General features: G+C 42.3%; 1 long non-coding RNA gene and 1 pseudogene across 1 annotated transcript in view; both read left to right on the top strand.

Moving 5' to 3' along the window:
- Positions 1-14,143, top strand: part of LOC139027788 (uncharacterized) — a 331,562-nt gene that overhangs the window by 30,188 nt on the left and 287,231 nt on the right. The window lies entirely within an intron of this gene.
- Positions 1-14,143, top strand: part of LOC111964407 (bifunctional heparan sulfate N-deacetylase/N-sulfotransferase 1-like) — a 150,083-nt pseudogene that overhangs the window by 113,144 nt on the left and 22,796 nt on the right.

The raw sequence follows: 14,143 nt of genomic DNA, 5'->3' as shown, positions 1-14,143 counted from the left end.
CTCACTCACTCACTCACTCACTCACTCACTCACTCACTCACTCACTCACTCACTCACTCACTCACTCACTCACTCACTCACTCACTCACTCACTCTCTCACTCTCTCACTCTCTCACTCACTCACTCACTCACTAGGTTCTACTGTACGTATAAACTAGCAATTCTTGAAACTAAGTCTTAGTTGGTATTTTCAGTCCTGGGTTTGTGCTCAATAATTTAACTAGAAGTATTAAATTAGGCTGTTTGAAGTATTTACTCTGGTTTAAGTGTAGACAGATGCATTGCACCTCTGTCTTTTGGGAAGTGCTGGGTATTGGAATCCTTGCGTGTGCCTTTGAAAGGACAAAGCTTTATTTTTTTGGTGTGCTTGAACAATTTAGTTTAGCTGTTGGGAACAACGCGCTGAGTAGAGTGAAGGATCAGTAGTGCTGAAGTACTCGTGTTGCCATGCCCTAGTGGCGTGGTCTTTTCACTGCCCCTCAGTGTCTGTGTCTCTCTCTCTGCTCCTCCCCACACCCCATGGAATAAAGCATGCTGACAGACAGATGGAGCAGTGTGAATGATCATTATGGAAATTGCCATGTTTATCACTCTCAACAAGACAATCTCACCGCAAATGACAGCCTTGGCAAAATCAACAAAGACAACTGCTAGCTTGTGATGTGACAAGAACATTCAATTTTTTTTGACAAATGTTAATCTGTCTGTCAATGCCAATTTATGTACAGTATCTTTACAAAGTGTAATTTTATGTCCATATGCTTGGCCTGGACATAAACAACAGCTTGCCTCTTTAAGAAATGTATGCTTAAATGTCTCAGATTTTAGAGCTTAAAGACATTTGTATTTTATTAATGTACAAACTTTGTTGTGATTTTTTTATTTTTTTTCCATTATCCTGGTAGAATACTCCTGTTCTAGACCCAGCAGTTTTCTGTTATATGTCTGGTGGAAGAGTGTGATGTCACGAAGATGTTAATTCCGATCTCGACACGTCCCTGTGAAATATACACCGGGAACTTGGCAGAGACTCTGAGGTGTCTCTTCTCTTCTTTCTTCCACTCTCTCTTTCCCCTTAATCAGCAGTCTGTGACTCCCGTTAGCTGTGACCCGCTCTGTGTTTTATAAAGCAGAGAGAGAAAAGCCTGTGAGCTTCAGTCTGTATCCAGCCTTCCCTTCCTTTCTCTTTCTAAGCATCTCAGTACTGCCTTAGCTGCTGCTTCTACCCCCAGCCCTAGCTAGCAAAGATTACTGCCTTATCGAATACACCGTGTAGCCTAGCTAACCATATCACAGCCGTGATAAGATGAGCACTGAGTCGGTGTAGCTACGCTACCAACATGCGACAGGCGCTGATGGAGTACACTGCGTGTAACTACCGCTAACGATCACAGCCGATAGAGTACCACTGCTTACCTAGCTAAACTCACAGCCTGATAAACACCGTGTAGCTAGCAACCAGATTACAAAGGTGGCGATCAAGGGACCACCGATAGTAGCTCGCAACATCCACAGCCGTGATAGATACACCTGTAGCTACTAAACATCACACACTGAAGACTGCACTGTTCAATAGCGTAGCAACATTACTATTTTTTGAGGTATTTTCTACAATCTACGACCATTGTTGGTTAAGGGCTTGTGATAGTAAGTCATTTTCACTTGGGGTCTACACCTGTATGATTGGGACATGTTGACAAATAAAATGTTGATCTTGACCTTACATCTATGAGACTAGCTGTAGAGCATATACAGTCCGAATGGTATATACCACTGTGATAGCTAGCTAACACACTACAACAGCCTGAACTAGATGACAATTGACATAGCGAGCTGAACATCACAGGGAACCTCGAATGAGAGCAACTTGGAGCTAATTAATCACAGACCTGACTGGAACACTGTAGCATAGACTAGCCATAACATCACAGGCACTGATGATACCAACCGTTAGCTCCAGCTAACATCACAGCCTGATGGATACACTGTGTAGCTAGCTAACATCACAGCCTGATGGATACACTGTGTAACTAGCTAACATTACAGCCTGATAGATGTTGAGATTGTGTTGTTGACCATGTGGTGCAAGGACAACAACCTCTCCCTCAACGTGATCAAGACAAAGGCGATGATTGTGGACTACAGGAAAAGGAGGACTGAGCACGCCCCCATCCTCATCGACAGGGCTGTAGTGGAGCAGATTGAGAGCTTCAAGTTCCTTGGTGTCCACATCACCAGCAAACTAACATGGTCCAAGCACACCAAGACAGTCGTGAAGAGGGCACGACAAAACCTATTCCCCGTCAGGAGACTGCAAAGTTTTGGCATGGGTCCTCAGATCCTAAAGGTTTTACAGCTGCACCATCGAGAGCATCCTGACGGGTTGCATCACTGCCTGGTATGGCAACTGCTCCGCATCCGACTGCAAGGCACTACAGAGGGTAGTGTGTACGGTCCAGTACATCACCAGGACGAAGCTTCCTGCCATCCGGGACCTCTATGCCAGGCGGTGTTGGAGGAAGGCCCAAAAATTGTCAGACTCCAGCCACCCTAGTCAGACTGTTCTCTCTGCTACCACACGGCAAGCAGTACCGGAGCGCCAAGTCTAGGTCCAAGAGGCTTTTAAACAGCTTCTACCCCCAAGTCATAAGTCTCCTGAACAGCTAATCAAATGGCTACCCAGACTTTTGCATTGCCCCCCCCCCCACCCCCCACGCTGCTGCTACTCTGTTATTATCTATGCATAGCCACTTTAATAACTCTACCTGCATGTACATAATTACCTCGACACCGGTGCCCCCGCACATTGACACATTGGTTCTGTACCGGTACCCCCTGTACATAGCACCGCTTTTGTTATTTACTGCTGCTCTACTTATTTGTTATTCTTATCTCTTACTTTTTTTTTAGGTATTTTCTTAACTGCATTGTTGGTTAAGGGCTTGTAAGTAAGCATTTTACTGTAAGGTCTACACCTGTTGTATTTGGTGCATGTGACAAATAAAATTTGATTTGATACACCATGTAGCTAGCTAACATCACAGCCTGATGGATACACTGTGTAGCTAGCTAACATCACAGCCTGATGGATACACTGTGTAGCTAGCTAACATCACAGCCTGATGAATACACTGTAGCTAGCTAACATCACAACCTGATGGATACACTGTGTAGCTAGCTAACATCACAGCCTGATGGATACACTGTGTAGCTAGCTAACGTCACAGCCTGATGGATACACTGTGTACAGCACCTAGGCTGAACAGACAGTGTAATGTTTTCCAGGTCGTTCTGCTCCTGTGATTGTGTGCTCGGATGCCAATCGATTGTGTTTTATTGTGTTTCAACTATGTTAGGACAGAGGCTTTATGTTTGGCTCGAGAAATGGGTTTTGCTGACAGCATTAAGATTTGCGTCACATTTTATTCTCCACAGTGTGATCTCTAGTTTACGGGGATAATTGAATCACCTGAGCTGTCAGTGAAGTGGAAACAACACATCGAAGTAGTGTCACCGAGCATTTATGGCTCTGTTTGAATGTTTGTGTATTTGATTTGTTGTTGACTGGGAATCAGCAGGGTGTGGTTATATTAGGACACTCCCCACTGTGCAGATGTGTTGCTATGTAATATTAATTGTGTTGTGTACTGTAGGTGCTGCCGAGGCAGACGTGTGGCCTGTTTACTCACACCATCTTCTACAACGAGTATCCTGGAGGACCCAAGGAGCTGGACAAACTCATCAACGGAGGGGAGCTCTTCCTCACAGTGCTCCTCAACCCGGTGAGACCAGACACACCTCCATCACATCAGGAGAGGAAGGCTCTATGGTTGCTTTAGCCCTTCATGTCCCCTCAAATGTATTTCCTGCAACAGTGGTTGGAAGTGACATTGCAGCCTGCATTGCATTGTGTTTTTCTCTGAACGTTGTTCTGTGTTGATTCCTTCCTCACAGATCAGCATCTTCATGACCCACCTGTCTAACTACGGGAACGACCGTCTGGGTCTGTACACCTTTAGGAACCTGGTGAAGTTCCTCCAGACATGGACTAACCTGCGGCTGCAGACCCTGGCGCCTGTGCAGCTGGCCCAGCGTTACTTACAGATCTTTCCAGAGGAGAGGGACCCCATCTGGCAGGTGGGTGCGTGTGTGTGTGAGAGGCCATGTGAGCTGTGGGTCACTGGGTTTGTGGAGCTCGGGGACTATCATAAACCAGGCTGTCATTTTAGAGAAGGCTAGACAGGAGCTAAAGACTTTGCTTTTTCAATCAGACTCCATTGCATCCTACAGTGCAAGTCCTTTTGACTCAGACCATTGCATCCTACAGTGCAAGTCCTTTTGACTCAGACCATTGCATCCTACAGTGCAAGTGCTTTTGACTCAGACCATTGCATCCTACAGTGCAAGTAATTTTGACTCAGTCTCAATTGCTTCTTACAGTGCAAGTCTTATTTGGGTTTAGAGCTACGAGAGGCTGGCTCTTTGAACTGTGGTTTTGTGGGGGGAGCAGACTTAGACACTGTTTCCCAACAACACAGGAAGAAGATGGTTTCTTTCCCTAAGACGTCCAACTGCCATCTTGGCAGTTCCTCACACTGTCAGTGTGGAGTTGTCACAGAGTGTAGAAGTCCGTGTGGAGTTGTCACAGTGTAGAAGTTAATGTGTGGAGTTGTCACAGAGTGTAGAAGTCAGTGTGGAGTTGACACAGAGTGTAGAAGTCAGTGTGGAGTTGACACAGAGTGTAGAAGTCAGTGTGGAGTTGACACAGAGTGTAGAAGTCCGTGTGGAGTTGAACAGTTAGTTAGAAGTAAGTGTGAGAGTTGACAAGAGGTGTAGAAGTCATGTTGGAGGTTGACACAGAGTGTAAGAAGTCAGTGTGGAGTTGACACAGAGTGTAGAGTCAGTGTGGAGTTGACACAGAGTGTAGAAGTCAGTGTGGAGTTGAACAGAGTGTAGAAGTCAGTGTGGAGTTGACACGAGTGTAGAAGTCAGTGTGGAGTTGACACAGAGTGTAGAAGTCATGTGAAGTTGACACAGAGTGTAGAAGTCAGTGTGGAGTTGACACAGAGTGTAGAAGTCTTGTGGAGTTGACACAGAGGTGTAGAAGTCAGTGTGGAGTTGACACAGAGTGTAGAAGTCAGTGTGGAGTTGACACAGAGTGTAGAAGTCAGTGTGGATGTGACACAGAGTGTAGAAGTCAGTGTGAGTTTGACACAGAGTGTAGAAGTCAGTGTGGAGTTGACACAGAGTGTAGAAGTCAGTTGGTGAGTTGACACTGAGTGTAGAAGTCAGTGTGGAGTTGACACAGAGTGTAGAAGTCAGTGTGGAGTTGACAACAGAGTGTAGAGTCATTTTGGAGTTGAACACAGAGTGTAGAAAGAGTGTGGAGTTGACACAGAGTGTAGAAGTCCGTGTGGAGTTGACACAGAGTGTAGAAGTCCGTGTGGAGTTGACACAGAGTGTAGAAGTTTAGAGTAAACTTGTGCCTGCCTGGGTCTAGAGGTTTCTTCAACACAGCACTGTGTTAAATGTATTGGGATTAATATGATAGCCTGGTCGCCTCATTACCCATGAGGCAGTTGGCAGTGGGGAGGGAAGGAGGTAGATAGATTTAGGGCAGTTGGTATCGTCTTGTGCCTCAGGGTCAATCTGCATGTCATGAAGCCGCGGGCCTTGCAGGGCTGCTCTGAGCTATCTTCCACATAGATACACTGAAGGTTTCTAACCACTCAGGAAGACCAATGAAAAGGCACCCTTCCTGATACTGATTATGGGTTCTTTCCTTAGTCCCTTCTTGTTGGGACTAAGGAGCATAATTGATCAAGGGGTGATTTAGAAACCAAATGTTTGAGTCTGCTCCCCCAAACCTCTGTTAGACTAGACTGGTTGGGTTCATTTGAGCTGAATTAAAAGCACCCCTCTTGGCACATTGTTGGTCCCACAGGGTGGATACAGTTGTCTGTAACCGTTGTGCCACATGTTAGTACACACACACACACAGGTCTCACTGCTTTACCACACTAACAAGTCCCCTGGCCAAGTTAGTGGTAGACTTTAATTGCAAACAGACTGCCGCTATATATGAGACTGGTGTGTGTGTGAGAATAGTGTTGTACCAGTCAAAAGTTTGGACACACCTACTCAATCAAGGGTTTTACTTTATTTTTACATCGTAGAATAATAGTGAAGACATCAACTATGGAATCATGTAATAACCAAAAAAGTGTTAAACAAATCAAAACATTTGAGATTCTTCAAAGTAGCCACCCTTTGCCTTGATGACAGCTTTGCAAGCTCTTGACATTCTCTCAACCAGCTTCATGAGTTAGTCACCTGGAATGCATTTCAGTTAACTTCTTGACGCTAGGGGTCATATTTTTTTTATAACGTTCCCAAGGTAAACGGACTATTTCTCAGGTCCAGATCGTAGAATATGCATATAATGTACAGATTAGGATAGAAAACACTCCAAAGTTTCCAAAACTGTCAAAATATTGTCTGTGAGTATAACAAAACTGATTCTGCAGGCGAAAACCTGAGAAAATCTAACCCGGAAGTGATATATATATATATTTTTTAATCTGTGTTTCCTGGCCAGTCTTTCTTCCATTTAAAGGGGTATCAACCAGATTCCTTTTCCAATGGCTTCCTCAGGCTGTGACCAGGCTTTAGACATAGTTTCAGGCTTTTATTTTGAAAAATGAACGAGATTTTTCAAAAGTAGTCAGGTGTCCTCTGAATAGTTCCTGAGCGCGAGAGGGGAGCTCTCCATTTTCCTTTTCTCTCTTATTGAATAGGTTACGGTCCGGTTGAAATATTATCGATTATGTTTGTTAAAAACAACCTGAGGATTGATTATAAAAAACATTTGACATGTTTCTACGACCATTACTGATACTTTTTGGAATTTTCGTCGAACGGAACGAGGCTTTAGTTTTCTGAACATAACGCGCAACCCAAATGGCGTTTTTTGTTATAAAAGTAATATTTATCGAACAAAAAGAACATTTGTTGTGTAACTGGGAGTCTCGTGAGTGCAAACATCCAAAGATTATCAAAGGAAAGTGATTAATTTGATTGCTTTTCTGACTTTTGTGACCAAGCTAATATAAGGCTAACTGTTCTAGCATTGATTGATACACTCACAAAAGCTTGGATTTCTTTCTCTGTAAAGCATATTTTCAAAATCTGACACGAAAGGTGGATTAACAACAAGCTAAACTGTGTTTTGGTATATTTCACTTGTGATTGCATGATTATAAATATTGTTTGTAATATTTTTGAATTTGGCGCCCTGCAATTCTGCGGTTGTTTAGGGAAATGATCCCGCTAAAGGGATCTGTGCGCAGAGAGGTTAACAGGTGTGCCTTGTTAATTTGTGGATTTTTTTTCCTCAATGTATTTGAGCCAATCAGTTGTGTTGTGACTAGGGCTGTGGCGGTCACAAAATGTTGTCAGCCGGTGATTGTCAAGCAAATAACTGTCGGTCTCATGGTAATTGACCGTAATTAACATAAACACATTTAGCATCTCCTGGCTTCCATACAAACCATTATAAAAAGTCTAATAAATCCATGTAATATAGCCTACACTTTCACAATAAATCCATTATTTATTTTAGACAGGTCTAAAGAAGCATGATATGGAGAAAATGTAGTCTATTTCAGAAGAAAAAAATAGCATACTCATGTGGCTAGGCCAAATGGCTGTGGGCTACGCTAGTTCATTTAGCAGACAAGATTTGGCATTATTTTATAGTATGAAGAATGCAATTGAATGCAAGAATGCAAAAGAATGCAATTGAACAAAGTTTAATCAAATATAAATATTGTATCCGAACATTTCAGGGAGTGCGCACATGAGTCTATTCTGTGTTGAGCGATTAACAAAGAAACAGGTTCTCCTATATGCCTAATTTAGAGTTATTCATGTAACTTTAGTTACTCTACAAACGTTGGGCTATATGTTTTGAGTTTTGCATTGTAAGGCTGCATGATGAGATTCTAATGATGATTTGAAAAGATTTGCTTGAAAGGCATGAGCTCTGCTTTGTTTTTTTGCGCAGGCTGTACACACTTCATCAGTCTCTCATTCACAATTTGACAAGCACTTGATAATGCCTCAAATTTCAGAGCAGCATTCCCTTTGTGGCCAGATTGCACCCTAAAAAAATCTGTCTTTTGCGGCGTTGTGCCCTTCTCCTGGAGTGTTCCCCGGTAGGCCGTCATTGAAAATAAGAATTTGTTCAAAACTGAATTGCTTAGTTAAATAAAAAATGTATTCTCCCGGAGTGTGCTGCGCAATCGGAAGCTCTCTCACTCACATGGCTCTCCGTCACGTGATCTAGTCTTTCTCACAGGCTGCAAATGAAGATGGGCACATCGGGAAAGCAACTGCGCGCCTCATCCAATTCCGAGATGCATATTGGAAGAACTGTCCACATTTACTTTGTCAGCCAACATGAGTAGGCCTAACGAACAGAAAAAGCACTAGCCTATGTCAATCTACTATCCCCCATAGTACAAAAGTCGACCTACTCTGTGCGAGAAATAAATATTCCAAACATCGTCTGGGACAGTTGTGGGATGCGATAGGTCCCAAATGAATACGACCACTAGCATCAAAACATATTTTTTATGCAATGTGGCTGATGCAACAGATCAGAACGTTTAGCTTAAAATGTTGATAAATTATTAGGCTATTTCTTCACATTATGAGCGCAGCAATGCACGCATGGCAGTAGGCTGTAAGTGTGTATGTTCCATTAGTGGGAAAACACCATTCTCAAAAGTGACTGCAAATGCAATTATAAATGTAATGCTTTTATTATAATGGTGCGTTTTTATGGCGCAAACTATCTTCCCCAAACTTGAAACTCACGCTCTGCTTATATACAGTTGAAGTCGGAAGTTTACAAACACTTAGGTTGGAGTCATTAAAACTTGTTTTTCAACCACTCCACAAATTTCTTGTTAACAAGTCGGTTAGGACATCTACTTTGTGCATGACACAGGTCATTTTTCCTACATTTGTTTACAGACAGATTATTTTACTTATAATTCACTGTATCACAATTCCAGTGGGTCAGAAGTTTACATACACTCAGTTGACTGTGCCTTTAAACAGCTTGAAAAATTCCAGAAAATTATGTCATGGCTTTAGAAGCTTCTGATAGGCTAATTGACATCATTTGAGCCAATTGGAGGTGTAGCTGTGGATGTATTTCAAGGCCTACCTTCAAACTCAGTGCCTCTTTGCTTGAGATCATGGGAAAATCAAAAGAAATCAGCCAAGACTTCAGGAAAAAAATGTGTAGACCTCCACAAGTCTGGTTCATCCTTGGGAGCAATTTCCAAACACCTAAAGGTACCACGTTCATCTGTACAAACAATAGTACGCAAGTTTAAACATCATGGGACCACGCAGCCGTCATACCGCTCAGGAAGGAGACGCATTCTGTCTCCTAGAGATGAACGTACTTTGGTGCGAAAAGTGCAAATCAATCCCAGAACAACAGTGAAGGACCTTGTGAAGATGCTGGAGGAAACGGGTACAAAAGTATCTATATCCACATTAAAACGAGTCCTATATCGACATAACCTGAAAGGCCGCTCAGCAAGGAAGAAGCCACTGCTCCAAAACCGCCATAAAAAAAGCCAGACTAGGTTTGCAACTGCACATGGGGACAAAGATCTCACTTGGGTCAAAATTCACCCAACTTATTGTAGGAAGCTTGTGGAAGGCAACCCAAAACGTTTGACCCAAGTTAAACAATTTAAAGGCAATGCTACCAAATACTAACTGAGAAGCTGAAATAAATCATTCTCCCTACTATTATTCTGACATTTCACATTCTTAAAATAAAGTGGTAATTCTAACTGACCTAAGACAGGGAATTTTTGCTCTGATTAAATGCTGTCTCTTATACACATCTAGATGTGTATAAGAGACAGGTGTAAGGGAGGCGAGCAGGCCAGAGGTGGATGAACGCAGTGCTATAATGACCATCGTTATGTTTGGAGGAAAAAGGGGGAGGCTTGCAAGCTGAAGAACACCATCCCAACCGTGAAGCACGGGGGTGGCAGCATCATGTTGTGAGGGTGCTTTGCTGCAGGAAGGACTGGTGCACTTCACAAAATAGATGGCAGGAAAATTATGTGGATATATTGAAGCAACATCTCAAGACATCAATCAGGAAGTTGAAGCTTTGTCTCAAATGGGTCTTCCGAATGGACAATGACCCAAGGATACTTCTAAAATTGTGGCAAAATGGCTTAAGGACAACTAAGTCATGGTATTGGAGTGTCCATCACAAAGCCCTGACCTCATTCCTATAGAAAATCTGTGGGCAGAACTGAAAAGGTGTGTGCGAGCAAGGAGGCCTACAAACCTGACTCAGTTACACCAGCTCTGTCAGGAGGAATGGGCCAAATTTCACCCAACTTATTGTGGGAAGCTTGTGGAAGGATACCAGAAACGTTTGACCCAAAAAAACAATTTAAAGGCAATGCTACCAAATACTAATTGAGTGTATGTAAACTTCTGACCCACTGTGAATGTGATGAAAGAAATAAAAGCTGAAATAAATCATTCTCCCTACTATTATTCTGACATTTCACATTCTTAAAATAAAGTGGTAATTCTAACTGACCTAAGACAGGGAATTTTTGCTCTGATTAAATGTCAGGAATTGTGAAAAACTGAGTTTAAATGTATTTAGCTAAGGTGTGTTAACTTCTGACTTCAACTGTATGCCAGTTAGGCTCTACACCCCTTGTAAACCGGATTAATGTGCTCAATTTTAAGAATTTATTTGTCCACTTGTTGTGATCCAAGCCTTATCAAAATGTATAGGCCTATGGGCTAGATGACATGAGGCTACATGAGGTGTTGAAAAAGTTGCAAAATAAAGGCGTTGGTTCTTATGCTGGGAATCATTCACAAGTTATAATATATAATTCACAAGTGAGGCTAATATTGTCACCCATCAGACTTTTCTTGATTTAATCTTGTCTTTACATATACTAAATAATATATGTGCCATTTTTTTTATTTAGAATTTACCATTATGCACCTTCATCGAGATGGGCAGTGGGAAAAAAATAAATGTAATCTATGCACTTAGATAGCGAATGGAAGACGCTTTTCCCCGTGGCTTATTTTTATGCCTGCCAGGTAGGCTATACTCAAGCAATGTGCTTGATATTAGGTAAGTTGAGAAATAAATATAGTAGGCCTAGCCTTTAGAAAGCTGACGCAATCCACATCTTTTTATTAGCACCCATCACTGTTTTCGCCCACATTTGCATAGCCTATAGAAATGTTGCGCAACATGAGATCATGGGCTCTTATGACGTGTTTGATTAGATTTTCGAATACATTTGCATTGATGTCAGAGTAATTAGAGGGACAATAGAGTGCTGAGTGCCAGGCAGTTAGCAAGTTTGGTAGGCTACTAATGACCAGCAGCAGCATCAGAGCATGGAAAAGCCTAATTACCGTGACTAAACGGTCATGTGGCATTTGACTACTCCCTTCATGACTCGTGATAACCGGTGTCGCAGTAATACTGTCACTGCAACAGCCCTAGTTGTGACATGGTAGGGGTGGTTTACAGAAGATAGCCCTATTTGGTAAAAGACCAAGTCCATATTATGGCAAGAACAGCTCAAATATGGAAAGAGAAACGACAGTCCATCATTACTTTAAGACATGGTCAGTCAATCCGGAACATTTCAAGGACTTTGAAAATTTCTTTAAGTGCAGTCACAAAAAACATCAAGTGCTATAATGAAACTGGCTCTCATGAGGACTGCCACAAGAAAGGAAAACCCAGAGTTACCTCTGCTGCAGAGGATAAGTTCATTAGTTTCCAGCCTCAGAAATTGCAGCCCAAATAAATGCTTCACAGAGTTAAAGTAACAGACACATCTCAACATCAACTGTTCAGAGGAGACTGTGTGAATCAGGCCATCATGGTCAAATTGCTGCAAAGAAACCACTAAAGGACACCAATAAGAAGAGACTTTCTTGGACCAAGAAACACGAGCAATGGACTTTAGACCGGTGGAAATGTGTCCTTTGGTCTGAGTCCAAATGTGAGATATTTGGTTCCAACCGCTGTGTCTTTGTGAGACAGAGTAGATGAACAGATGATCTCCACATGTGTGGTTCCTATTGTGAAGCATGGTGGAGGAGGTGTGGGGGTGCTTTGCTGGTGACACTGTCAGTGATGTATTTAGAATTCAAGGCACACTTAACCAGCATGGCTACCACAGCATTCTGCAGCAATACGACATCCCACGTGGTTTGCGCTTGGTGGGAATATCCTTTGTTTTTCAACAAGACAATGACCCAACACACCTCCAGGCTTTGTACGGGCTATTTTGCCAAGAAGGATAGGGATGGGGTGCTGCGTCAGATGACCTGGCCTCCACAATCCCCCTACCTCAGCCCAATTGAGATGAGTTAGACCACAGAGTGAAGGAAAAGCAGCCAACAAGTGCTTAGCATATGTGGGAACTCCTTCAAGACTGTTAGAAAAGCATTCCAGGTGAAGCTGGTTGAGAGAAGGCCAAGAGTGTGCAAAGCAGTTATCAATGCAAAGGGTGGCTACTTTGAAGAATCTCGCATCTAAATATATATTTTAATTTGTTTAACGCTTTTTCGTTACGACATGATTCCATACGTGTTATTTTATAGTTTTGAGGTCTTCCCTATTATTCTACAGTGTAGAAAATAGTAAAAATAAACACTTACTCATTGATGGGTTTGTCTAGACTTTTGACTGGTACTGTATATTCTGAACTGGTTGGGCAAGTCATACCTATGGCAGCTCATCCGGAGGCATACATTCCCTCCATGTTTACTGAACGGAACTTCCAGGTGAACTAATTCTGCCCCCTCTGTCCCTACAGGACCCCTGTGAGGACAAAAGGCACAAAGACATCTGGTCCAAAGAGAAGACATGCGACCGATTCCCTAAGCTGCTCATAATTGGACCACAGAAGACAGGTGAGCATTAAACAAATATATTGTACAAAAAACATTTAATTAACAAGGTTACCTCAGTTCAGTGATGCAACCACACTCATAGCAATGACAAGTTTGAACCTAGAGAGAGAAACATGACCTGAGCTTGTGGGGGGGGGGGCACAAAAATAGTGCATTCAAACTGTATATTGTATGGGAAAATATGCAGTACAAACATTTTTGATGAGGCTAATTTGAAGGAGAAAGAAAATGATTGATCGGATGTATTTCTTGGTTTCTTTTCAATTTGATAAGAGGTGAAAATGTAATGAATTGAAGGTTGTGTTTATATAAAAATTGAAATCTACCACTTTTAAGATTGTCATTATATTTGGGGTGGTGAGAAAAAATTGGGTGTCTAGAAATTCTGACGTAAAAATGTTGTCCCCACTGAAAAAGTTTGAATACCACTGTGCTAGGGGGCTATAGATACTGTATGGTTACATCCCTATTCCTTTGATAGTGCAGGACTTTTCCAATATAGGGAATAGAGTCCCATTTTGGACACAGACTATGTCCCAGTCAAGGCGTCAGCATGCTTCGGTTTGGCTGGCTTCTAGCCTACTCCCTTATAAGACCTACACTTAAAAAACGAGAAAACTTGGCAATAGTACTGTTTGTCCATCTTGAGAAGCCGTAGCCAGTATACAATTTCTCAAAATAGTTAGAATTAATCCAAGAAATCTGTCATAAATGTTTACGTTTTTGCCGAGGACTTGTTGCGTGCACCAGCGTTGCAAAATAAATGTTCACACACAATGTTATTCAATCATTGCACCCACAGTGCTCGCGCACGCCAACGAGCATCTGTTTCCAAGCGCTAAAATAGAAGTTGCTTCTATTTGTGACGCCGAACGCGATGCCTCTCCCATCTCCTCATTGGCTTTTAGAAGCATATACCTACGTGCCATATCCTCATTAGTTATACCCACGTGGGTAATTGAAATATGAACTGTGGTCGGTCGGTTGTGGTAATTAATACACCTAATTATGAAAGTTAGATGCCAATCGCCATATTAAGTCCAAAGAAGAAAAGGCCTAGAAGGAGGAGAGGTGACTAGAAACGATTTGATTGACTGTTTTGTGCGTGGATTAATTGTCGGAGTAGAG

The sequence above is a fragment of the Salvelinus sp. IW2-2015 genome, linkage group LG5 (genome assembly GCF_002910315.2).
Source record: "Salvelinus sp. IW2-2015 linkage group LG5, ASM291031v2, whole genome shotgun sequence".
NCBI lineage: Eukaryota > Metazoa > Chordata > Actinopteri > Salmoniformes > Salmonidae > Salvelinus > Salvelinus sp. IW2-2015.
This window is presented reverse-complemented; position numbering and strand designations above follow the sequence as displayed.